This window comes from Scyliorhinus canicula, chromosome 6 (genome assembly GCF_902713615.1).
Source record: "Scyliorhinus canicula chromosome 6, sScyCan1.1, whole genome shotgun sequence".
NCBI classification, from domain to species: domain Eukaryota; kingdom Metazoa; phylum Chordata; class Chondrichthyes; order Carcharhiniformes; family Scyliorhinidae; genus Scyliorhinus; species Scyliorhinus canicula.
The window spans coordinates 93,568,070-93,594,849 of record NC_052151.1 but is presented as its reverse complement, the minus strand read 5'-3'; the positions used below and the strand labels follow the sequence as shown (position 1 = coordinate 93,594,849).

Sequence of the window (26,780 nt, the reverse complement as noted above, 5' to 3'; positions counted from 1 at the left end):
GCAGAAACACTGGCCTAAATGTTCTGGTCCTGGGTGACTCAAACAGTGACTTTATAAACCCCAACTTACTTAATGATCTGCTGGTTTCAATTTTCAGCTTACTGGAAGCTAGTTCAGGGTTCGCCTGAAATCATATCCAAACAAATGAAGTGAGCCTGATAATCAATATGGGGCATGGTTTAACGGGAACTTCTCTGGACGGGATCTACCGGTTACGTTGCTCCCGAAAAACAGTGCGACATGGCATCCCACTTTCGGGATCTACCCCGCAAGATCTAACGCGATCTTGCGAGATGTTGCGATGTGAATCCCACTTTCTGGCAAATCTGCACATTAGAGTGAGACAGCTAGTCTCCACCCAAGACGTGGGATCTAACTCTCTTGTCTTGGAGACCTTGGGCAAGCACCATTTGGTTAAGGTCTCCATAAACAGGTACCAGACGGATCGGCACCCGTGGGGGTCTCCTAGGGAATTGGAGGCCCCCAGGTGCATACCCTCTGGGCAGGGTGTACTCTGACACTGCTGGTGCCACCTGGGCACCCTAGCACTGCCAGCCCTGCATTCTAGCATGCCACCTTTAAAAATAGGGTCCCAATCTCTCGCTGCACTGAAGAGTTTGGGCAAGGGTAGCTCCTCAATGAATAAAATGGGTAAGTGCGGCCTCGTTGGCAGTTCCCCGCTGAGGTCCCCATCTACTCAGATGGGCATTAGATAGTGGGGTGTGTCTCAATGCTCCAAGGAACACCCGGCTCCTCTCGCACTACGGGATTCAGTCCCCATTCGGGTAGATCGCACCCTCCAAGTGTCATTTCAGGCAGGTTTAGCTGGAAGTTCATCCACGGCTCTGTCGGCGAGTTCCCCACATTCATATAACCACACTCAGTCATTTTTGTGTCCCAGTGGAATTTCTTCAGGGCTAGCCCACGCTTAGATTTTTTTTATCATTGGGGAGCTGAACTCACTGGCCAGACCAGCTTCTCAGTGATCGGGCCGCCATTTTGAAAGTGTGTCCCACTCTCTAAGTGAGATTGAGGGTCCCCCACCCACCACCCATGGGCAATGACCCCCCCCCCCCGCCCCACACACATGGGCATTACCCACCTCCCCAAATGAGGACACTCCCTATAGGGTCGCTGAAGACCCCCCTTTTCAGGCCTTCCCATGCCCCCCTTACCCTGCCCTTCACCCCCACACCATACCTCCCCTCACACCCCTCTTTTCATCGGTCTGGCCCCCCTCAGGCCCTAACACTTGCACTGCTACTCTGGCACCGTCACCCTGGCAGTGCACTTATTAGCTAGCCGGGCACTGCTACTCGGTCACCTGGGCAGTGAAAGGGTGGCAGTTCCAAGGTGCCAGTGCCAAGGTGTCTGAGTGCCAAGGTGCCAACCTGCCCTGACCCTGCCCCTGACCACCCATATGCTTCTAATGGCCTGGGAGGCACCCCCCGGGAACGTTCCGCCTGGTCCACGTTCATGTGGACCAATGCTAAATGGCGCCCGGCTGGGTGTACTTGGGCAAGGCCGATAGATGCCGGGAGCCAGTTAGATCCAGCATCAGCAAGGTTAAGTGTGTTCTTAAAGCCGCTTAACCATGCAAGACTGGTACTGCCCATTGTGGGCGGGGCACAAATCGCGAGATCTGGTTAGCTCTCACGAGGCATTATGACCATAGGGATCCAGGGTGAGGCCTCACCTGGCAGTTACCCATCATGTTCCTCTCTGATTCCGGCAGGACGTGGCCAGTAGGTCGGGCCCATAATGTTTGTTTTCTACATTTATGTTCTTGTATCAGAACGTGAAATCACACTGCATACCAATAACGCAAACAAACACAAGGTTCTGTATGGAGTTCCAGGTCCACTCGCTGTATTTGCTGCAACTTTAGGAACTGAATTTTAGATCTTATCATGCAGGGCTACTATAAAGCTGGAAGCAATGTTTGCTGTTATTGTCCAAAATATTACATCCTCCAAAAATTATTTAAGTTAATTTTACTACTTTAAAATGATAATGGGGTCTTTGCATTTTACACATCCACATGTTGGAATGCAGTAACCACTTGCCCTGAACAGGACAAAGAAGTGGCCATGATTTATATGAGGCAAGCGGGTTTCAGCAAGCCAACTGGATGCCCCCAATGCAATTTGCCAGGTTAAGGCTGTCCAGCTCTTAAAATCAGCTATCTAAATAGTCATACTTCCTGCACTGTCCCCATAGGTTTGGATATTTTTCATTTTCATCTGCTTTCTCAGGTCGGTATAAAAGATTCAATGAAACAATTTTGAAGAGCAGCCAGGATTTAACCCTATTATCCTGGCCAATATTTATGCTTCACTCAACATCACTAACAGATTATCTAGACATTAGGCTGGAGTCTCCAATTCCCCAGCCGCGTGTCTCTCGGCCGTGCGCTTTTCACTGGAGGTGAGATTCTCTTCTCCCGCCGCTTGTCAATCGGATTTCCCATTGAAGCTACCCCACACCGCCGGGAAACCCGCGGGCAAGGTGTTCTGCCAGCGGGAACAGTGATTCGCCACAGCCAGAGAATTCCAGCCATTATCACGTTGCTGCTTGCGGGAGCTTGATGTGTGCAAATTGGCTGCATCATTTCCACGTCACAATGCTTCAATGGTTGGAAAATGCTTTGGGATGCTCTGAGAAGGGAACCATATAAATGCAAGTCTTCATTTCTTTCAAGGATTTATCGAATTCCCTTTTGAAAATTACCATTAAATATGCGTCCCCCACCGTTCCACGTAGTGCTTAACAAATGAATGTGTAAAACAAATTCTACTCATTTCCGTTCCTGGTTCTTTTTGCATTTTAGGCTGTCCTAGGTACAATGCATGGTGGTGTGAGGGAGGCAGTGAGGGGGGAGCTGGAGGTATGTGGGGATTGGGAATAGTGACGATTCCAGACCTTTCGAGGCACAGATTATCTTTCTGGAGCCCAGGTGAGCTTACTCACTAATTAGTTTCAACCTAAATCAGGAACCTCAAACTTTAATTTTGTGCAAGAGTATACCACCTGGAGCAAGGATGATCTTTGGTTGCCAATCAATAGGCCCTCTTTAATGGCTGCATACTCTCAGAATGCTTTGATTCACTGCAATTCGCATTTCACTGCAATTCGTATGCCACCACAACCGGTCCACAGCATGAGAATCTCCCCGGCCTTACACTCATCCCTGGAGCATCTCGACAACAGGGACTCCTACATCAGACTCCTATTCATTGACTGCAGCTCTGCCTTCAACACCATAATCCCAGCCAAGCTCATATCAAAGCTCCAAAACCTAAGACTTGGCTCCTTCACTCTGCAGCTGGATTCTTGAATCTCTGACCCATAGACAACAATCAGTAAGGATAAACAACAATACCCCCTCCATAAAAGCCCTCAATACCGGGGCCCAGCATGGCAGCGTACTTAGCCCCCCTACTGTACTTCCTATACACACACGGCTGCGTGGCAAAATTTGGCTCCTACTCCATCTACAAGTTTGCTGATGACACTGGCGCAGAGGGTCAGATCTTGAACAACGATGAGTCAGAATACAAGGTGGGGGGAAGGGGAAGAGAGAGAACTGAGTGGAGTGGTGTAACAACAACAATCTTTCCCACAACGTCAGTAAAACTAAAGAGCTGGTCATTGACTTCAGGAATCGAAGTATTGTACGCATCCCTGTCTGCATCAACGGGGCCGAGGTGGAGATGGTTGACAGCTTCAAATTCTTAGGCGTGCACATCACCAACAATCTGTCCTGGTTCACCTATGTCGATGCTACGATCAAGAAAGCACAACAGCACCTATACTTTCTCAGGAATCTAAAGAAATTCGGCATGTCTACATTGACTCTTACCGATTTTTGCAGATGCACCATAGAAAGCATCCTATCCGGCTGCATCACAACCTGGTATGACAATTGTTCGGCCCAATATCGCAAGAAACTTCAGAGATTCTTGAACACAGCATAGCCCATCACACAAACCCACCTCCAATCCACTGACTCTGTCTACATCTCCTGCTGCTTGGGGAAAGTGGGCAGCATAATCAAAGACCCCTCCCACCCGGCTTATTCACTCTTCCAGCTTCTTCCATTGTGTAGGAGATCTACAAAAGTCTGAGAACACGCACTGACAGATTCAAAAACAGCTTCTTTCCCGCTGTTACCAGACTCCTAAACGATCCTCTTAAGGACTGCTCTGATCTCTTCACACATCTTCTCTACTGAGTCGTACTACACTCCTGTATGCTTCACCCGATGCCTGTGTCTAAGTATTTACATTGTGTATTTTATGTTTACCCTATGCGTTTTCTTTTCATGTACGGAATGATCTGTCTGAACAGTAAGCAGAACAATACTTTTCACTGCACCTCAGTACAACTGACAATAACCAAATCCAATCCATTCCATTGTCATGGTTAATGGGTTGGTAAGATTATCAACCCCATTTTGAGGCCATTGTCATCCCAGTAACTCCAGACAAAACAATTTCAAATCAACTCTAATCACTTGAACTGGCATTCTGAAATAACAGAGTCAGCTGATAGAGTTTTAAAAATAATTACTTTTTGGATTTGTGTGGATTGAGTGACAGTTGAGATAATTGATTTTTACAGTAACCCTCCCAAAACCCTTTCTGGATTTTAAATAATTTCTACGCTCGCTTTTAAAGATGTTGAAAACTATAAAAGATGTTTGAGTAAATTAAATTTATATACACTGAATTCTGCAGTATTGATTTTATGCAGGAGTCAAACTAGAACTTCAATTAAGCTGAGACGATCAAATAATACTCTGCTTCAAAAATATCAAGGAAGTTCCAAAGAAAAAATCCTAGAATGTATAAATGATTAATGCCAACAGGACTTCAGAGAGGCCACCTCCTTATCCACAGATGAATCTAATAATTTGTTTAGAATTTAATTTTAGTTTTAGCTAAAGACAACTTGGGGTTCATTTTGACTTTGAATGATATCCAAAAGGAGTGACATCAATTCAGCCACCTTTGATATATCTTTTCCAATTCTCATTGCTATGGAGGTCAAAATTATTCCACACATTCTCACTTTGGCATCACATGTACTCAAATTGGAACCATACAGAGATTAGCATGGCCTCGCGCAAGGATGACATGTATATTCATGAAGCATTCCATGTTTAGGGAGGTCTGTTGCCGCAGGTTATGCTGAACCAGCCCCAACACCAGGATATTTCAATGGATGCAGAATCAACTCGGGTGGGTGTGATGATATGCCAAAGAAATGCTTATGGCATTGCCATGGGGCCGAAAGGACAAGGAGCAAAATCTTACTCTATTTTTTCAAACTAACTGACAACCGGTGTGTAGCTCTCCAGCTGCACAATGCAGTTTTTATTCCAGATCTTGAGCCACTGAGAAAAAAACATGAGTAGGCGGAATTTTCAATGTCAATCCCATGGGACGGGGCAGCATCTGTAAAGGGCGCCAATCAGAACTGATGATCAACTCGGTACCGTTCCTGTCCCTGCCTCCCCTGCCCCTACAGAACAATCACCATGCTCCCCCCACCCCCCCCCCCCACCCCCACTACTTACCCCACAATCATCAGGCTCTCTCGCCCTGTCCACACAATCATTGGACACTTCTTCCCCCCCCCCCCCCCCCAATCCACAATCATTGGGCTTTCTCGTCCTGTCCACACAATCATCGGACTCCCCCCGCCCCCATCCACAATCATTGGGCTCTCATCGTGCTCTCTCCCCAACCACAATCACCAGCATTTCCTCCCACCCATATATTCATCTATCTCTCATCAGGCTCTTTAACTACCCCCCCCCCCCCCCCCCCCCCCCCACACACACACACAATCACCGGACTCTCTCTTGCAACCCCCTCCAAACCACACAATCGTCGTGCTCTCTGCCCGCACTCCCGTCACAACAATCAGGCTCTCCCCCTCCTCTCCCCACAATCATCTACTCCTCCACCCCCTCACAATCTCCCTTCCCCTGCCCCCCCCCCCCTCACCGTGGTAGTATCGTCGGTGTGTCGTCTCCCCTCCACCCGTGTTTTCAAGTTCCCCCAACGATGACCTCAGTGCTCTTCTCCCCAACCCTCCCCCCAACTATATTAACGGTAAATCCCCAACCCCCCCGGCACAGCTTGGCACAACTGGGTTGGCAGTGCCAATCTGGGCCAAGAGGCCATGCTCGGGCATATCCCTCTCCCCAGGGGCTTTACATTTCTTTGCGGATGGGGTGGGGGGAATCTTTTTGACTGATTCATGTTTTGAAATAGATGTTGTAAATCTCACCAACGTGATGCCCGGTTTGAATATTTAGTGAGGAGGGATCATGCGGCAGGGGAGTGGCTGGATAATTACATTAAAATATATTCAAAAACATTAATATGAGATTCTCGCCCTCGTGACATTATCGGCGAGGAGTGTGAAATGTTGAGAAAAGCATTCCTGATGGGTTGCTGCTGCATGCCTTTCACCTCCTTGCTCTCGCCATTGCCCAGACATCTTTGTTGCCATCCTCCCAGTGGAGGTCTGTCTATGCGGGAGTTCTCCCCCTTACCATCCGGAGACCTGGAGTGGAGAATGTTGCACACAGCCATACAACCATAGAGTATGTCAGTTCATGGACTCCCAAGACGCCTGCATTTTGTGCGACCCGGTGGTGTCCTTGGACCACGTATATGTAAGCTGTAATAGACTGCACCCCCTTTTCAGTTACTTAAAAAAACCTTTGGCGACAGTTTTCTTTTGCACTTCAGTCTCATACCCCTGATCTATGCACACTTGGTGCAGGGAACCACCTCGTACAGCAGCTTTACAGCAGACGCCACAACCTGGAAACCAAGATAGAGGCCATATTCTCAACTTGCACTCAGGACGCAGCAGACCAGTTGCGGAACACCGCCAATTAGATGAGACAACTGATGTGTTAGGCAGGTTGGTTCGATGTGGACTGCGCTCGATGCAGGGAAGTTGGAAACAGACGTCTAACACTGGAGAAGATCCAACACTGTTTTATTCAACTATAGAACTGGTAAACATATTCAGCTGTGGGTCGACACTATACTGATCTGACTGGTGACCTTGTAGTAGCCTGACCAGACTTACTAGCTACCGCATGGTGTTTGCACTGGCTAGCTTGTGGACTCTGACTGTCTCAGTAGCTGAGTCCCAAGAGAGCGGGAAACCTAGTGCCCTCTGGCTTTATAGTGGTAGTGTCCTGTCTGGTGATTGGCTGTGCTGTATTATATGCTTCCTGGTCATCCTATGTGTCAATCACTGCCTGTCTGCATCTCATTATATACATGAGTGGATATTATGACAAGAACAATACACCACCTATATGCACATCAAGAACAGGAAGATTGAGAAACTTGGCATAACCACCAGCAGCAACCAAGCCTCCCCCGGTACCACAGTAAAAAACAATACAGGGAAATCTATTGTCAACTTGTCGGACTATAACCTTCAACCAGACAAAGTCCTCAGCAGAGGGCCCAATTTCTGCATCATCACCAAAATGGACCCCATCAGTCTCGCGGCAGACACAGAGGAATTCATCAAGCGAATGAGGCTCCTGGAATTCTTCCACAGACCTCAAGAGGCCGACAACGAACCCAATGAGACAACCAATGAACCGGAACGCAGACCGAGAGATCTGCGGCGCGGCAACCAAAGAGGAAAGAGTCAAATTGGAACCCTCCGGAAGGCCGCTGCCCTAGACTCAACATGTATGCTCAAGCCGTCAGGAGTCGCGTCAATGCCAGATTCATTAGTTGCATTCACAAGACAGCCCCGAACGTCACCCAAGCACAATGCAATCTCAAGACCAACCGCAACATCGTCATCAAACCAGCAGACAAAGGAGGGGCCACCGTAATACTGAACAGACCGGCTACTGCAAAGATGTGTACCGACAACTCAACAACCAGGAACACTACAGACAGTTACCTGCAGATCCGACTAAGGAACACACTCACCAACTCAACAGACTGATCAAGACCTTGGATCCAGACCTTCAGAGCATCCTACGTGCTCTCATCCCACGTACTCCCCGCATTGGAGATCTCTACTGCCTCCCGAAAATAAACAAGGCCAACACACCAGGCCGTCGTATCGTATCAGACAATGGGAACCTGTGTGAGAACCTCTCTGACTACATCGAGGGCATCTTGAAACCCATCGTACAAGGTACACCCAGCTTCTGTCACAACACGACGGGCTTCCTACAGAAACTCAGCACCCATCGACCAGTTGAACCAGGAACATTCCTCATCACAATGGACGTCTCGGCACTTTACACCAGCATCCCCCACGACGACGGCATTGCTGCAACAGCCTCAGTACTCAATACTGACAACTGCCAATCTCCAGACGCAATTCTGCAACTCATCCGCTTCATTCTGGATCATCTTCGACAACAAGTTCGTCATCCAGACACACGGAACAGCCATGGGGACCAAATTCGCACCTCAATACGTCAACACCTTCATGCACAAGTGTGAACAAGACCCCTTCACCGCAGAGGACCTTCAACCGACATTATACATCAGATACATCGATGACATTTTTTTCCTTTGGACCCACGGCGAAGAATCACTGAAACGACTTCACGATGACATCAATAAATTCCATCCCACCAGACTCACCATGGACTACTCTCCAAAATTAGTTGCATTCTTGGACACACTCATCTCCATCAAGGACAGTCACCTCAACACTTTGCTTTACCGCAAGCCCATGGATAACCTCACGATGCTCCACCTCCCCAGCTTCCACCCTAAACACATTAAAGAAGCCATCCCCTATGGACAAGCCCTCTGTATACACAGGATCTGCTGAGATGAGGAGGAGTGTAACAGACATCTACAGACACTGAAAGATCTCCTCGTATGAATGGGATATGGCACTCGACTCATCGATTGACAGTTCCAACGCACCACCGCAAAAAACTGCACCGACCTCCTCAGAAGACAACACAAGGCACAACCGAGAGTACCCTTCGTCGTCCAGTAGGTCCCCGGAGCGGAGAAACTACGACATCTTCTTCGCAGCCTTCAACACGTCATCGATGAAAACAAACATCTTGCCAAGGTCATCCCCAAACCCCCACTACTTGCCTTCAAACAACTACGCAACCTCAAACAAACCATTGTTTGCAGCAAACTACCCAGCCTTCAGAACAGCGACCACAACACCACACAACTCTGCCATGGCAATCTCTGCAAGTCATGCCAGATCATCGATATGGGTCCCACCATTACACATGAGAACACCACCCACCAGGTACGCCGCACATACTCGTGTGACTCGGCCAACGATGTCTACCTCATACGCTGCAGGAAAGGATGTTCCAAAGCGTGGTACATTGGCGAGACCATGCAGACACTGCGACAACGGATTAATGGACATTGTGCGACAATCGCCAGGCAGGAATATTCCTGTCCAGTCGGGAAACACTTCGGCAGTCGAGGGCATTCATCCTCTGATCTCCGGGTAAGCGTTCTCCAAGGCGGCCTTGAGGATGTGCAACAACGCAGAATCGCCGAGCAGAAACTTATAGCCAAGTTCCGCACACATGAGTACAGCCTCAACCGGGACCTTGGATTCATGTTGCGTTACATTCACCCCCACCATCTGGCCTGGGCTTGCTAAATCCTACCAACTGTCCTAGCTTGAGACAATTCACACCTCCTTAACCTGGGATTACCCCTCTCTCTGGCTCTGTAAAGACTTAATACCTGCAAATTTTCACATTCAAAGTATGAAAATGAAATGAAATGAAAATCGCTTATTTTCACGAGTAGGCTTCAAATGAAGTTACTGTGAAAAGCCCCTAGTCGCCACATTCCGGCGCCTGTTTGGGGAGGCTGGTATGGGAAGCGAACCGTGCTGCTGGCCTGCTTTTTAGCCAGCGATTTAGCCCTGTGCTAAACAGCCCCTATTGTCTTGTATCTTTGGCTTTGTCTATATATATGTTTCTGGAACCTACTTCTCCATTCACCTGAGGAAGGAGCAGTACTTCGAAAGCTAGTGATTTGAAACAAACCTGTTGGACTTTATTAATGCCCTGGTGTTATAAGACTTCTTACTGTGCTCACCCCAGTCCAACACCGGCATCTCCACATCCTGGTACAGGGAAGGAAGAGGACATCCTTGCGAACCAGCTTCTGGGCCTGGCCAGAATTGACTTCAGCAGATCCAGGCAGTGGGGAATCGAGAGAATCTTCTGATCCAACTTTCAGCTCCTCTATCTTGGCTGTGTGTTTTTGGAGAGGAAGCACACAGTTCCGGCCTTTTGGGTGCATTGGCCTGTTTTATGGGCACTGTCAATCGCATTCTTCCTGATTTGACTTTTGTTTGATGCAGTGTCCCTTTAAGGGCCGGTTCTTTTTGATTTGTCCCTCAGTTTAGTTAAGTTGGTTTACCCCCAAAAAAAACTATTCCCCCACTGTATTAGTTACTTGATACTTAAAACCAGAGCTGGGAATTAATGGAGAACTGGTTCAATGAAAATATACGCAAGAGTCATGATGCAAAAAGTTACGGGCCGAATTCTCCATTTGTTTCCCTAACTGCGGCGCTGGGCATTTCTGATGGCACTGTTCCCACTTTGGGGGGGGCCGCACATATTCCCTCACAAACACTTTCACATCACCACTCTCCCATGTGTTGTGTTGCTCACAATCTCTCCTCTGGTCTTTCTGGGGAGTGTAAAGGGCACAGCAAACTACTGCGATCATGTGGGGGAACCCTCTCCGGTGTGTATTGCAGAGAACCACCCGAAGGGTCCAGGCACCTGAATCGCATCTTCAGCAGTCCTACAGCCTGCTCTATGAGGAAGCACGTGCAGCTGTGAGCAGCCTCCTGCATTGTGCACCCTTGCCCCTTACCCTTCCTTCAGCACTTGCACAGCCCTCCTTCCATGTTTCCCCCCCTTGGACTTCTCTACCTCCCCCCCCTCCCCCCCCCCCCCCCCCCCCCCCCCCCATAACCTCGCACCCCACCCCTGTTTGCACTTCAGTCCATTTGAGTGTGGGACCTTTGGGTCCTGCAGCGTGGCATGGAGCTGGAGGGCACAAACCGGTCTGCCCCAGCGGAGTGGTGATCGTTCAGTGTAACAGGAGAGGTGGAGCACGATAGCAGGTAGGCTACGTATGTTGCACTCACCACAGAATCTCAAGTGAACTGAATCCTTAATCTACACTTAATCCTTTTCCAAATGGATTTAATGCCGACATAATTTCCCACTGGCATAACATAAGATTGGAAGGCCTCCTGAGATTTTGGCGAGTAGCTGTTTTAATGATGAAAATGAATGCAAACTGCATTCACGCCACCAGTCAGTGGGAGGACTGCCTTGCCATTAACCCGCCATTGGGAGAATTTCAAACCAGTTTTATGCTCGGCTTTCCGACTTTTCTGCTCCCGTTGGATATTCCTTTCCCACCCATCACAAAACCCGCTGCGGGCCGAAGTGTGAATTCAACCCTAAATTAATCAGCTTAAATTAATTTCAAACAAATTAACTCATTAAAACACGATTATGAAACTGTAAAATCTGGATTTCTTACTAAATTAGAGCACTTAGTCCTAAACGTGAAATTAAGGTCTCAGCTGATGAACTTAACCCAATTAGTTCTCATCAAACCTTTTTCTAACATTTGTACCAATGAACAGCAAGTACTCAATGCAAGGAAACCCTCAGATGAGCTTCCAAACATATATTTCGAGCATAGGCCTTAGGCAGCAGAAGCCTGTGGGCTGGGGACAAAGACAGTCAGGGGCTAGGCCCTGGCGGGATTTGAAAGCAAGGATGCAAATTCAAAAATCGAGGTTTTGCTTAACCAGGAGCCTATGTTGGTCAATGAGCGCAGGATGATGAACAGCACTCAGTGCAAGTTTAGACGTGGGCAACAGTTTTGGATGGCCTCAAGTGTACAGAGGATAGGATATGGGGAGGCTAGTCAGCAGTGTGTCAAAATAGTCAAGTCTAAGGATGGAGGAAACTTTCTTCAATCTGCTTGGTAAAAGGAGATGCATCACTTTTTTTTGCCCTCTTCACACAGGTTCCAGACCCCTGTAGAGGGCGCCACACTATTTCAGATTTCTAATAACTGCAATCTCCAATACCAAGGTCTATGGGCAAAAGTAACATGAATATCTAGGGCTGTTTGCTCATCGTAAAATCCGCCTCACATGGGAATAAATTGACTGCGGAGACCATCCTTTAAATGATAATTTCCTCCTGACAGCCCACGACAACTTTGGATTCCAGGGATAGAATTTAATATCTCCCCAGAGGTGCTTTTGGAGTTGGGACGGCATTTCATTGGGCGGGAACTGTGCCAGTTTTCCATCTCAGCCACGATTAAGTCCATGGTGGGAAGGCATATGAACGGCCTTCCCTCCCCAATGCTAATTGAAGCCTCCGAATTTGTAATGAATTGCTACTCGAAGGTCTCGCCCCACCACAGCAAGAATTCAAACAGCGGTGGTCTGTCGCCATGCAGGCAGCAGTAAAAGCAACCATGTCGAGTTTGCTTGCTGAGTGGGGTGGAGGGGGAAACCATTGCTCAAACATACTCGGTGCCTGATCGAGGTACCCGGCACAGGTAAGAAGTCAGGTGCCCGCTGAGAGTCACCGCCTTTTCCTTTCTTCCAACTACCCATGGCAACTGTGCCCCAGCTATAAACCACCCCCTCAGTCACCTGTGGCCCAAGTCCCTCACTGGTCCTGGGCCCCTGAAGGGTGAACTGCAAACAGCAGCCACCCTTCCCCTTCCAATTGACAAGCAGCTCTCAAGAGGCAGGATTTCCACCACAGGGTCCTTGATTCTTGGGAAGGCCCACTGCTGACCACTCACAAGCCTGCAAGGCAATTAATACAATGTCCTTCCCCAAAGCAGGCAGCACATAACTCTTGCCAGCTCTCAAGATGGCAGTCGACACCCCCACTGCCTGGATTAAATTCTGCCTCAGAGTGCACAAAAGGCTTCCCTGGCCAGAATATCTAGCTGGCTAAAAAAGATGGGGGTGGCTTGGCGTAACCAGGTAGCAGCCCAAAATCTGCCCCACCCACCCCAGAAGTGTTCCATTAACAGCATCAAGGCAAGAGGATTCCAGAGCCAGATTATTTATCTCTTGTAGTTTATGGGAGACAAAAATATCTTCTGTCATTTGTGACTGTTTCTGATCTGATGTTAAAGGAGTTGGCATTGACTCAGTCTGGGATGCCTATTCCTTTCATCTCCTTTTCAGTTTAACTGTGCACTTAATGGCTTGTTAGCAGATCAATTTATATCTCTAATAAGATTTTTATGTCTGTCACCAATCAGTTTATATGTACCGAGGTGTGCATTTTGGTTGATCAAAAAGCTCATTTTGTTTCCAGCATTCTCCGTTTTCATCTGAGGTTTTGACAGGGAATTTTTTCGGAGTCACTCCCACCTCCCAGAACTTCATACTGGAAGTGTGGCTGAGGTCGAGTGGTAAACTGAGTAGTGAAATGGGTGAGCCATGGTCACACTGTGTGGCAGAACAGGCTGGAGGGGCCGAGCGGCCTACTCGTCCTTCTCCCATTTGTATATCATTAAAGTTTCTGCTGCACTTCCACAAGAGGGGCAGGAGCAACTACAGGGAAATTCCCAGCTTCCATTACTTTCTCATCAATGCCAACAATTGCTGGCCTTGCTAAGTGATGCTCACAATGAGTTAAAAAGAAAGGTTAATTAAGCCTACTGCATAATCAATAGATTACCCAAAACCTAGAAATGAAATAACTGAATTGCTTCGAGCGAACATTTGGACTGATAGCGCAGTAAATCCTTATTAAGAGTTTCAACAACTGATTTTTAAAAAGATAAGCTGCATTTGCTCAATTTCATTGTCACACACCCTCTCATTTTTCCTGCAGGATTTTATACTGGCGTTGTTATTTGCAAAATGGTAGGCTTCAGTTATGTTTTGCCATGCGCATGGCGACATACTATTGTGATGCATCCTGCTTGCATGGCAATTGCCTTTGAATCATCGGCTTCTTGCTTTAGCATTGGTATGCTGGGTTTTGGTAAACTCAGAGAAAGGGATTGCTACATAGAACAGAACAAATTAACGATATTCACCTTGAGCTAGGGAACCGATGGGGATTAATAAAAATGCTCATTTGAGCCCTCTTGATCCACTAAGGTCCAGAAATACAGGAAAACAGAAACAAAAATGAAATGAAATCATATGCTGAGCCACTTGAGGAAGCAGGTTTCAGTCTGAAGTTACACAGGGCTGGGAAATGTAAGTACGTCCACTAATCATAAATGCCACAGAGTGGCTGGACTAAGGAGTGCCTGTGGTAGAACAAGTGCTCTCTGTGGCTAGGTCCAGTGGAGGCCTTTTAAACATTAAGGGTCACCACAGGGAGTTTACTTAATGAATAGGTGATTAAATTGGCACTCCTGTCAGACTCTCAGCCTTGAGGAGGGCTTTAATCTGTGTTCGCGTCAGGCTTTCCCAGCTCAGCTAACCCCCCTTCCCCTGCCAGCCCCCGACCCCCCACCCCCAACAAGAGCAAAACTTCCACTGGGAATCTGACAAATAAATGTTAAATTCCAGTGGTCACAGTTTGGGTTATCGCAAGGGCAGTGATTTAGTCTGTGTTGCCACTGCCTTCCGTCCAGTCCTGATATTAACCTGTGATTCTTAACAACAGGTCAGAAAGACACCCACAGAAAGGAAAGTGTACAGTGGGGCAGAAGAGGCCTCGCAAAAAAAGAATTTAAAACATATTTTAAAAATAGATTTTCTTGTGAGTCAGGATGATCTGGCATGTTCTTCCAGACCTCACGAGGAAGCACAGGGCCCACCTTGCTCCCTGCTCTCACAAAATCATGATTGCCCCTACTTTACATTCAACTGACTGCCAGAATAGGTCCCTTGGCCACAGTGTTCTCCCTCCCACTTGCCAGCTAGCTAGCAGGCAGGATTTGAAGACAATTATTGAAATTAGGCTTGAGGTTTGAACTCAGCTAGGTCTTGAAGTCTCAATCTTGCCAGGTGCGCCACCTGCTCCAAGCTTAAAATAGCTCATTATCACAATATGGTTGGTGTGCTGCCAGGTGTTTCCATTTTAAGTAGATACTGTTTAACTAGTGACTATATCTTCAATAAAAGGCCTTAATGTTCATTGCCATTCTTCTGAACTTGTATTTTAAGTGTCTGTAAGTGAGCTCTGCTGTTTCACAAGTACACATAAAGCATGTTCTTCAAAACATTTACCTCACAGCTTAAGATGGGCTGTGAAGATATAGACCTGTTATAACCCTGCATGGGACTCATTCAGCTGGGAATGATTGTTCCTGAGGGGTTATAATGAACCCCCAGTGATTGTAAATATGAATATGGCTGCTTAACATAAATGTGATGCGGTGGGAATCTCCATTTCAGAAACTAAGGGCACGATTGTCTGGAAAGATTTCTAAGTGTTACAGCGAGCGGGAACTGCGGTGAGCTTCCCAGTGCTTAGTCCAGCGAGGCCGGCAACACTATTCAACATTAATTGGTCCACTTAATGAGGCCCCATGGGCTTCTTGCCGCAAATGAAGGCTTGCCGGCTGATTCGCCGGCACCACGTTTGCCAGCTCTCGGCTAACAAAGTCGAACAGTACTTAAGCAGCACTTGCTCAGCCAACCCCAGCCAGCTTGCAACGATGGCACCCAAGATATTGGCCCCAAGATTTGGGCATGCAGATCTGGGGAGACTCCTGGATGCAACGTCCTGGAGGGTCAGCCATAAGGCAGCCAGTGCTGCCTGGGATGAGGTGGCGGTGGCTGTGAGCATCGGGAATGTGACCAGGAGGACTGGCCAGCAGTGCAGGAAAAGATCAATGACCTACACCTGGCAGCACGAGTGAGGAGACACCAATGTCCACCACCACCCCCCTCTTCCCTCCTCAAAGACCTTTCCACCCCCACCTGCCAACTCTCCATGCGACCCCAACCCTACCTCCACTCTCCTTCTCCCTTCAACTATTCCCCAACCCCTCCTTCACACCCCACCCCTTCCAATCACTGTGAACCATGCATGTGGCTAACGATGCCCTCTCTGTCTCCTCAGGAAAAGCTCTCCCACAACCGTCAGGAGAGGGCGCAGACATAAGACTCCTCACCACCTTCGAAGAGCGGGCCCCTGAAGGTGACTGGTGTGGCTGAGGACAGAGCGGTCACCAAAGCAGAGGCTGGCGGACGCTGCAGATGTGAGGAGCCACTGGGCCCCACCCAGAGGATCCATCACATGTGAGTTGTTATTGCCTTATAGACTGACCTATCCCTGCCACTGACCGCATGTCCATTCTCCCACATGTCCTCCAGGCAACAGCGCCGGCCCATCCCGGGAGGCAACCTCTCCAGTCCCAGGAGAACACCTTGGAAGAAAGCGAGGAAGACACGGTTGAGGCGTCACAGCTGTCATCCTGACCCTCCACTAGTGCAGATACACGCACATCAGTGGGAAATGCTCGTGGACAAGCTTCTGGGGCACAATCTAGTGAGCACCGCACTGCTGCTGATGAACATCAGGTGGAGGCAGGAACCCCCAGGCAAAACAGCAGTCGGGAGAGTGGGGAATTGTTACACAAAATAAACACCCTTGTGCACAACCAGTATGATGCCTCTGTCACTTTCTTCCACAATGCGGGCCGACCTCTGAACACTTGGCCAATCTCTCCAGGGATCCCCCCTACCTGTGGCACAACCTACCCTCCGTCCATGGACATGTCTCCCGGAGATGTGTCCATCCCCTGGGTGTTTAGGTGTTGGCTGCTGCATGTGTGGTGTTGTCCCCAGCAGTGTTCAAGCATGAAGGTGTGATTGGGAGGCGAGGCAATGACTCCCACATGCCACATGGCCCGCCCACCCACAGGAATCCACTTGGGTTGTGTGAAGTGCTCACTTAACCACGATGGCTAATTCCCTATTAGAAATAGACTTCAGCCACACGACCAGAGGCCTTGTTGGGGGTTATGGGTGATCATTGGGCAGATGGGTAGGGACAAGGGTTGCCCCCAGAATGGGTACACACCATCCAGGAGTTTGCATGGTGGTGCCACGTGCGGTTTGCCGCATCCTCCCCCACCCCCCTGCTCCAAGCGGCTCACCCCTACGGAGGGTCCCCCATCCCAGGCGGAGGATCCCCCATCCCAGGCCAAGGGTCCCCCATCCCAGGCCAAGGGTCCCCCATCCCAGGCCAAGGGTCCCCCATCCCAGGCGAAGTGCCCCCCACCACCCGCCGAGCACTGGGGTGGCAAGCCCAGCACCCCCGGGCACTTTGCCTGTGAGCAAAGATGGCTACTCATCTCCTCGGCTCCTCACAGAAGGCCTTCCGCCAGGTTCACGTTTTTCAAAAGGAGAACTAATCAGCGGCAGTGTGACCACTTGCTGCAGAGGCCGCTGAATCACGGGAGGCTGTTGGATATTGGGTGCCTCTCGTTAATTGCATGAAAATGGGGCTTAAGTGCTGATAATTGGTTTCTCGCCACACTATGGCAAAATCCTGATTTCAGCTATGGGAGCGGGCCGGTTGCATTGCAAACTATTTGCCGCCTGGCACGGTTCTCATTTTTGGCCTCTCTCTCCATTCACCGGCCTCGTTTCGCTTGAGCGAGAGCACAATGAGGCCGGAAGATCGGGTCCTATGTATTGACGCTGAGGCTTCGATGACAACTAAATTGGTGCAGGTCCCGGAGTGATTCAGGATCCAATAATGGCTAGTACCGGTGCCAGGTGGAACACGATTGATTCCAATGAAAAACAGTGTCCAATTCACTGGGATTGGGATTGTCACTCGAGAGGCTGACAAGCTGCAGCTGCATATCAGCGCTCCACTCCCCACACACATACTCATCCCAGCCAGCTAGATGGCAGCACGGAGAGCGGCACTCCGGTTTGCAGACGCCAAGCTGGAGACTCTGCTGGATCCCATGGAGACCATTCAGCAGTGTTGAAAGAAGCTGCACGACCTCGTTGGGGCAGCAAGGGCGAGTAGGCAGCACTGTGCCCCTGGCAATAACCCCCCTCCCACCCCCCCCACCCAGCAGGTGACCAAACTCCATTAGCCGACAGTGTGTATGCTGCCATGTGGTGCCCTGGCCACAAAGGCCACCAGCGGCCCACCCTTTGTGCTGCCCACAACCGACTGCCTAACACTTTCTATCTCCACCCCCCCCCCCCCCCCCCCCCGCCCCACCAGGAGAACGACGGGCATAACTGCAGGTAGAGACAGAAGACCGGAGGGGGATCGTCGTATCTGGGGTGCCTCATCACAGCGGTGGACACTGGAACTGGTTGGTGGGCTCGGAAGAAAGGGCAGTTACTGAGACGGAGGTCGGCATCGGGCAACCAAGTGAGACCCGGCTGCGTTGTGGTTTCCCATGGCATGCATGGCGTGGCCCCTACCCCACACCCTGACCATCCCACGCCACCCCCTCACCACCATCCGCTGCCCCCATCCAATCAGGTGTCCCCCACCCCTGACCCCAACCTCGAGCAGATTCCAGTGATGACGAGGCAACAGAGTGAAGAGAGCTCCCAAACGCCAGCCAGAGACACCCCGGAGCACCAGTCCAGGGACGACACTGACTTCCCGTCACCGCCGTCTCCAATACCCTCCACCATCCCAGAGACACTCACCTCAGATGGGCATGTTAGTGAAGAGGTTCCTGGGGCACTTTCTGGTGTGGTGCTGTGGTACATCAGGTGGAGGCAGGAACTCGAGGGGGTGGACAGTCAGAGGGTGGCCCGGACCCAGGGAGTAGCTGCCGTCCAGATGGGTCTCGGGATTCTGGAAAGGGCGGTTTCATCGATAATGGAGATACATAGAGCCGGGGACTACATGGGGGCTGTCGGCAACTTTCCAGTGCCTTCAGGTGCAATTGGGGTGTTTAATCGCCTGCATGGGCAGGAGGCGTTACCGACAATGTATGTTACCCAGGCCAACACCGCAAGGGTGGCGTCCGCGGTGGAGTCCTTGGGGGCGAAGGTATCCCATGGGTCAAGATGTCCAAAGATTGGGGCACTCTGTGCGGCTGGCGCTGAGGCACAGGACAGGGCTGCCCTGGCACAGGCAGCTATGTACCAGCGGTGCTCCAGAGCATGGCCAAGTCAAACCGGGTTATGATTGAGGATGTTGTAGGTATTGCCCGGGCGCTGGCTGAACTGAGTCAGTCCTGGAGGGAGGTGGCAGAGTCACTGAGCGATGTCCGGTCCCTGTTCTCCATAGCTACGAGCTTGCAGACCCCTGGTTGAGACGACAGTGGGCCTCCAGGACTGGCAGCCCCAGGTGGCGGGGAAGCTTCAGGAATTAGCTCCACTTACAGCCCCATCCCACGGAGTAGCCCAGGGACCATCGGGCACCCCAACGGTGGAGGAAATGATTGGGCCCGTGCCAGAGATGCCTGCAGTGGAGGTACTAGAACACCAAAACGCCTCGGACTCCACACCTCCCCACCCCTGTCTCTGGCACACTCGATGGGACCGTGTGATGGATTAGCCAGCTCACATGCAGGGACCACCCAGGTGGACAGTGAATGCAGTGGAGGGCCTGGATCGGCCTGTAGATAGACACTTTTGCAGATATGTATCAAATCTCTCTCTCTCTCTGACTGTGAAAATCAGCCCCAGCCAGCAAAAGGATCGCACCTTAAAAGAGACCTGGGGAGTTTCTCTTCCAAACTACTGAACACTGGAATCAAAAACAACTATTCACCTGCTGAATTACTGGAACCTCAAAACTGTCAAACCGTCTATTGAAATCAACTCCACTGGAATCTCGAATTGTAATTGCCACACATTTCATCATCTGTTCTTCGTGTGCCAAGAGCTGTTTCATTTTCTTTCTCACTTCTAATCTGTATGAATGCACATGCATGTATTTACTATTTTATCTTGCTTTTTAGTAAATTCACTTTATCTTTAACTCAAGGAAGTGTGGTCAAAGTGGTTCCGTTTAAAACATTGGTGTGGGAAAAGATACCCGCGAAAGGAGATTGTTTGTAGATTAAGGTGGGATTTTCTGTTTGCATTATGCTCTCTGAAATTCCTGCTATGTCAGGTAAATCTGGTGTCAGGCCCAAAATGGGATTTGCGCCAGGCGACAATCAGTTTGCGATCTTCCCAGACATTCAAGCTATCTAGAAAGGGCAAGAAACAGATTAGCATGCATCTGACTTCATTGTAATCTCATTAGTGAGATTATAGTCAGATGTTTCAGCCTCACAGAGTCTTGCCGCCCACCAGTGGGATGTCATGCCGGCCAATTACTGCTAGTCTTTAAAAACAAGGACTCGGCGCCATGGACTCCAAGAGGGAGGAGCAAGGAGGTGAGTACCCCTCTCTACTTAGGGTCAGGGTTGGGCTGGAAGGGGCCAGGTCTCCCTCGCAATGGGAATTGCGATGGGTCTGTGAAGCCTTGAAGCCTGATTTCTCTCATGTTTAACACCCCATAACAGCGTACGGTGCAGCTGCAGCCTATCTGTCTTAAAATCCTCTCACAGGACAGAGCCATGCTGCAGCTTGTCTTTTGGAGAAACATTTGCTTCCCTTGAACCTTCAGTAGGCTCTGTGGTTTTAATGCTGCAGTGTGCATGCTTTTATCCCTTTGCACTTGCTTGTTTATATTCAACTTCATGCCCCATTGACTTTTACGAGCCTGTGGTTTAGCCAGCTGTCCTCTGATTCAATTTGTTTTATTGTCTCCTGCACCATGGTACAGTGAAAAGTACTGTTCTGTGTCCAGTTCAGACAGATCATTCCATACATGAAAAAACTGTAGGAAGTTGTACATAAATACACAATGTAATTACATATGATATGGAGATGCCAGTGTTTGAGTGGGGTGGGCACAGTAAGAAGTCTTATAACACCAAGTTAAAGTCCTACAGGTTTGTTTGGAATCACTAGCTTTCGGAGCGCAGTTCCTTAGTCAGGCAAGTGACTCAACTGAGGAAGGAGCTGCGCTCCGAAAGCTAGTGATTCCAAACAAACTTGTTGGACTTTAACTTGGCGTTGTCAGACTTCTTACTGTAAATACATAGGCACAGGCAACGGATGATCACACAGCCCACAGTACTACTCAGTGGAGACGATGTGTGAAGAGATCAGATCAGTCCATAAGAGGGTCATTCAGGAGTCTGGTAACAGTGGGGAAGAAGCTGTGCTTGAACCTGGCGATGCATGTTCTCAAGACTTTTGTATCTCCTGCCCGATGGAAGAAGTTAGAAGAGAGAATAAATGGATGGTAGGGGTCTTTGATTATGCTGTCCACTTTCCCAAGTCGGTGGGAGGTATAGACAGAGTGAATAGATGAGAGGCATTTTCGTATGATGGACTGGACTGTGTTCACAACTCTCTGTCGTTTCTTATGGTCTTGGGCTGAGCAGTTGCCACACCAGGCTGTGATACAGCCAGATGTTGCATCTGAAAAATTGGTAAGAGTCAATACTGACATGCTGAATTTCCTTAGTTTCCTGAGGAAATATAGGTGCTGTTGTGTTTTCTTGGTCGTAGCATCGATGTGGGTAGATCAGGGCAGACTGTTGGTGATGTGCACAACTAGGAATTTGAAGCTGTCAACCATCTTCACCTCAGCACCATTGATGCAGACAGGGGTGTGTACAGCACTTCGCTTCCTGAAGTCAATGACCAGCCCCTTAATTTTGCTGACGTTAAGGACGAGATTGTGGTCATTACACCATGCCACTAAGTTCTCTATCTCCCTCCTGTACTCTAACTCATCATTGTTCGAGCTCCGCCCCACTAGGATCATCTCATCAGCAAACCCATAGATGGAGTTGGAGCCAAATTTTGCCACACTGTTGTGTGTGTACAGCGAGAGAATAGTAGGGGGCTAAGTACCAGCCTTGCAGAGCCCCGGTATTAAGGATTATCGTGGTGGCGTTGTTGTTTATCCTTATTGATTGTTGCCTCTGGGTCAGGAAGTCGAGGATCCAGTTGCAGAGTGAGGAGCCCCAGTACTGAGGACAATCGTGGAGGAGATGTTGTTGTTTATCCTTATTGATTACTGATCAGGAAGTCAGTTGCAGAGGGAGGAGTCAAGTCCTCGGTTTTGGAGCTTTGATATGAGCTCGGTTGGGATTATGGTGTTGAAGACGGAGTTGTAGTCAACGATTAAGAGTCTGACGTAGGAGTCGTTGTTGTCAAGATGCTCCAATGATGAGTGTAAGGCCAGGGAGATGGCGTCTGCTGTGGACCAGTTGTTGCGGTATGCGAATTGCAATGGATCTAGCCAATCTGGGAATATGGAGTTGATATGTCTTGTGGCCAACCTCTCGAATCACTTTATGACAATTGGTGTCAAGGCCACCGGACGATAGTCGTTGAAGCACGTTGCCTGGTTCTTCTTTGGCACCGGTATGATGGTGGTCTTCGAGTAGCAGATAGTAACCTCAGAATGGAGAAGGGAGAAGTTGAAGATGCCTGCGAACATACCCACCAGTTGGTCTGCGCAGGATCTGAGTGCACAACCAGAGACCCTGTCAGGACCCATCGCTTTCTGAGGGTTTCCTGCTTTATAGGGTCTGCTTCATAGGATCAATAGAGATTGTTTGTTTCCATTGCCCATTAACTCTCAAGTGTGGTGATCACAAGTTAACTAGATGCAATACAACTGAGCAAACACTAGAGGGGGCACGGGAGAGCCATATAAATAGACGGGGACAGGAAGTGAGGACACACTTCACTAAGGGCAGAACTTGGAGCAACACAGATACAACACACACGCCAGCTAGGAACACTGAAGGTAACCTTAGGAAACAGCTCTGAAGAGAGAACGAACTCACAATAAAGCATCTTCTCCACATTTGAGACTACGAGCTTTATTAAGACACGAGTAACAACACATGGTACCCAGGAGTGGCTTCAGACGCTTACTACAGGACAACTCAGTGGCAGATACAGAAAGCTCAAAATGGCATGGAAATCTCCTACTGGACATTTGACTCAGGAAGACATCGCTAATGCGAGGAAGTGCCTTGGATACCCACTTCACCTGGACACGACTGGAAAAGTAAGAAGTGTCTGGGAAAGGTTTAAACAAATGTTTGATATTAGTATCATAGCATATGATGCAGCAGCAGCCTCAGACGAAATTAAAATAGCAATCCTCATCGAAGGACATGAAGCTAGGAAAGTTTATAATGGATTTAAATACTCAAAAGGTGAAGACAGAAACAGCTTACAAACGTTACTAAACAAATTTGAAGAGTACTGTGAGAAATTTGAACAGCAAGACATACTCAGAGTCCAAACTGCACAGAGACTGAGTGATGCAAAACTTAAAAAATCACGAAAAGAGCAAGAAATCGCGAATGAAAAGTACAGATCAAAAAGAAGAAATAAAAAGAATTTCTCACAAAGCCAAAACGCTGAAACCCTGTCCAAATCGGGAAGAGAAGATAACTTACGAATTTTGGAAGACCGGTCCTGGTGGGACAGAAAAATCGCTGAAATCCGCGAAAAACGGCAAAAAATGGCGTTGGAGCACATTTTGCAGTCTCCGGTAAGCAAAGAACTACAAATTGCATCTGCGCATGCGCCGGAACCGGAAGCCGCGCATGCGCAGTTTAAAAAAGATCGCGGTGCCGATCGTGATGCGCATGCGCAAGCCGCGCATGCGCAGTCAAAAGAAGTTTTGGTCGCGGATCGTAATGCGCATGCGCACGCCGCGCATGCGCAATGGAAACAAAACCGCACAGTGAAGGAGGAAGGCCGATTTGCGCATGCGCAATGCATTCCTGCGCGTGACGTCATGACGTCTGAGCATCCCGACCACGCCCACTTAAAAGGGAAATGCCCGAAAATTGAAAATAAGACACTTAAAGTGGTAAACACAAATGTTCTTGCCTCAGAACACAGAAAAACGCCTGAACTTACACCAACAGTAAAAAACAACTTGCACAACACCCTGAAAAAAGCAGTCTGCACCACCCAAAGTGAAGAGAACAAAAAGAATTCCGAAACTACAAAAGATGATTTGTTTTTCGAAGAATACTACTCAGACACAGCTGAGTCAGTCGGATATGCTTCTCACAGCATCAGCGACACGGTCGCAAAGTTCAACACGAATCAACTCGTGGTAGAAGAAGCCAACGAAGATGAAATGGGTATCAAGGAATACTACTCAGACATGGAGGAGTTATTTGGACATGCTGATCACAGCATCAGCGACACCGTTGCAAAGCTCAACACGACTCTACTCATGGTAGATGAATCCAACACCATGAGGCCATGGCAGCTCGTCGATACATTGGATGACAGCAATACCCAAGACGAAGACGACGCCACACAGAGAGCACAGGAAGACTCCACAGAGCGAGCGATGACAGGCTCCACAGTGCGAGTAATGAAAGACTCCAAAAGGGATGCAAGCCAACACTCCCTGGCGAACACCATGCATGAACAAGACCATGCAGGTAAACCCACAGTATCTGAGCAAACACAAGCAGACTATGAAAGTCTAACAAGCTCACATGAACAAGAAGAAGACAATGCACCTCTACCCACTGCATGCGAAGACAGTGACAAGGTGATCACACTCGACGTACAGGATCACAGCGAGACTGACAGTTCTCAGCTTGTCTGTACCGACGCACAGAGCGAGAACAGTAACAAGGTGATCGCACTCGACGTACAGGATCACAGCGAGACTGACAGTTCTCAGCTTGTCTGTACAGAAGCACAGAGTCGGGCCACCCAACAGTCCAGAGCGACGATGCCGAAAGAAAACATGCAGATTTTGACTCCAGAAGAGGAGCACCTGGAGTCCAGAGAGACCAAGCCAAAAGAAACCATGCAGATTCTGACTCCAGACGAGGAGCACCTGGAATCCAGAGAGACCAAGCCAGAAGAAACCATGCAGATTTTGACTCCAGAAGAGGAGCACCTGGAGTCCAGTGAGATAACATCAACGGAAATCATGAAGATTTCAACTCCAGAAGCGGAGCACCAAGAGTCCGGAGACACCACGTCAACTGAAATCATGCAGATTTGGACTCCAGAAGAGGAGCGCCAGGAGTCCACAGACACCACGTCAACTGAAATCATGCAGATTTGGACTCCAGAAGAGGAGCGCCAGAAGTCCACAGACATCACGTCAATTGTAATCATGGAGGTTTTGACTCCAGAAGAGGAGTGCCAAGAATCCAGAGACACCGCGTCAAATGAAATCGAGAAGAATTTGACTACGGAAGAGGAGCACCAAGAAAGCAAAGATGAGGAATCCAATTCTCCACAAATGATTGATGTCACCTGCACCGATGCAACATCAGATCATTCGCACCACTCTCGAGACGAAATGCTCAATGACTCAAATTATCCACTCGGGACACGAATAGAGTATAACAAGAAAAACAAAAGTCAAAAGAAGCACAGCAGAAACGGGACAAACAACAGCAAGAACAAAAGCAACATGAAGCGCGACAAGACCAACAACAATAGCAAGAAGCACAGCAGAAACGAAAACAACAAAGTCAGGAACAAAGATAGCGACAATACCAAAGACAGAAACGACAAAAACAGCAACACGAACGGCAACGAAAACAACAAAGTCAGGAACAACGACAGTGCCAACACCAAAGACAGAAACGACAAAAACAGCCACAAGTACGGCAACGAAAACAACAAAAACAGGAACGACAGAAACAACAGCAATGAAACAACGACTTGTACGCAATGGTACTACTCGGCACATGAAGGACAATGCCACAGCACACTGCAAAACGATGACAAGACTACAAACATGTCATGGGATGACAACGAATCGCACAAACTCACGTCTGCTCCAGAACGAGCAAGCACACCAGCATCCAAGGCGGATGAGACAATAAATCAACACCACAAGCACAGAAAAAAGGCCATGCCAGTCAACATCAGTGAGGTGACCATGCAAACACCTCGGGATGATGCATTGGGTACTTAAAATAACAAGGAACACCAACAACATTCACAGCGGACTTGCAATATCAATATCACCACGTCATCAACAACAAAAAAAAAGAAAAAAGAAAGCTCTGAACAAATTCATCAAGTTTGGACTCATAAATGTTTTTATTCAAATTGGACATATAACTACATTGGCTTTGTACAATATGCAATAGCACCATCACCTGTATAGATACGCATATCATAAGTAACTGTTTTCTATAATTTTCTTTAACGATGTACAGCAAATATGTAAAGAGAAAAAGGGGGATGTGGTGATCGTAGATTTACTAGATACAAAACAACTGAGCAAACACCAGAGGGAGAGCTATAAATACACCGGGACAGGATGTACAATTTTCTTTAACAATGTACAGAAAATATGTAAAGAGAAAAAGGGGGATGTGGTGATCACAAGTTAACTAGATGCAATACAACTGAGCAAACACTAGAGGGGGCACGGGAGAGCCATATAAATAGACGGGGACAGGAAGTGAGGACACACTTCACTAAGGGCAGAACTTGGAGCAACACAGATACAACACACACGCCAGCTAGGAACACTGAAGGTAACCTTAGGAAACAGCTCTGAAGAGAGAACGAACTCACAATAAAGCATCTTCTCCACATTTGAGACTACGAGCTTTATTAAGACACGAGTAACAACACATCAAGAACTTCCTTGATTGCACACCTGGGACCAGGCTGAACTTAGTTCTTTTTCAATGGGTCTTAAGTTATTCTCCATTATGACAGAACTCTGTGGCAATATGGAACATGTCATTGGG

The 26,780-nt window shown here is 48.6% G+C and overlaps 1 protein-coding gene and 1 pseudogene across 1 annotated transcript in view; one reads left to right on the top strand and one right to left on the bottom strand.

The window, feature by feature from the left end:
* Nucleotides 1-26,780, bottom strand: part of slc35f1 (solute carrier family 35 member F1) — a 450,036-nt gene that overhangs the window by 116,896 nt on the left and 306,360 nt on the right. The window lies entirely within an intron of this gene.
* On the top strand, nucleotides 5,069-5,168 carry LOC119968073 (annotated as a pseudogene).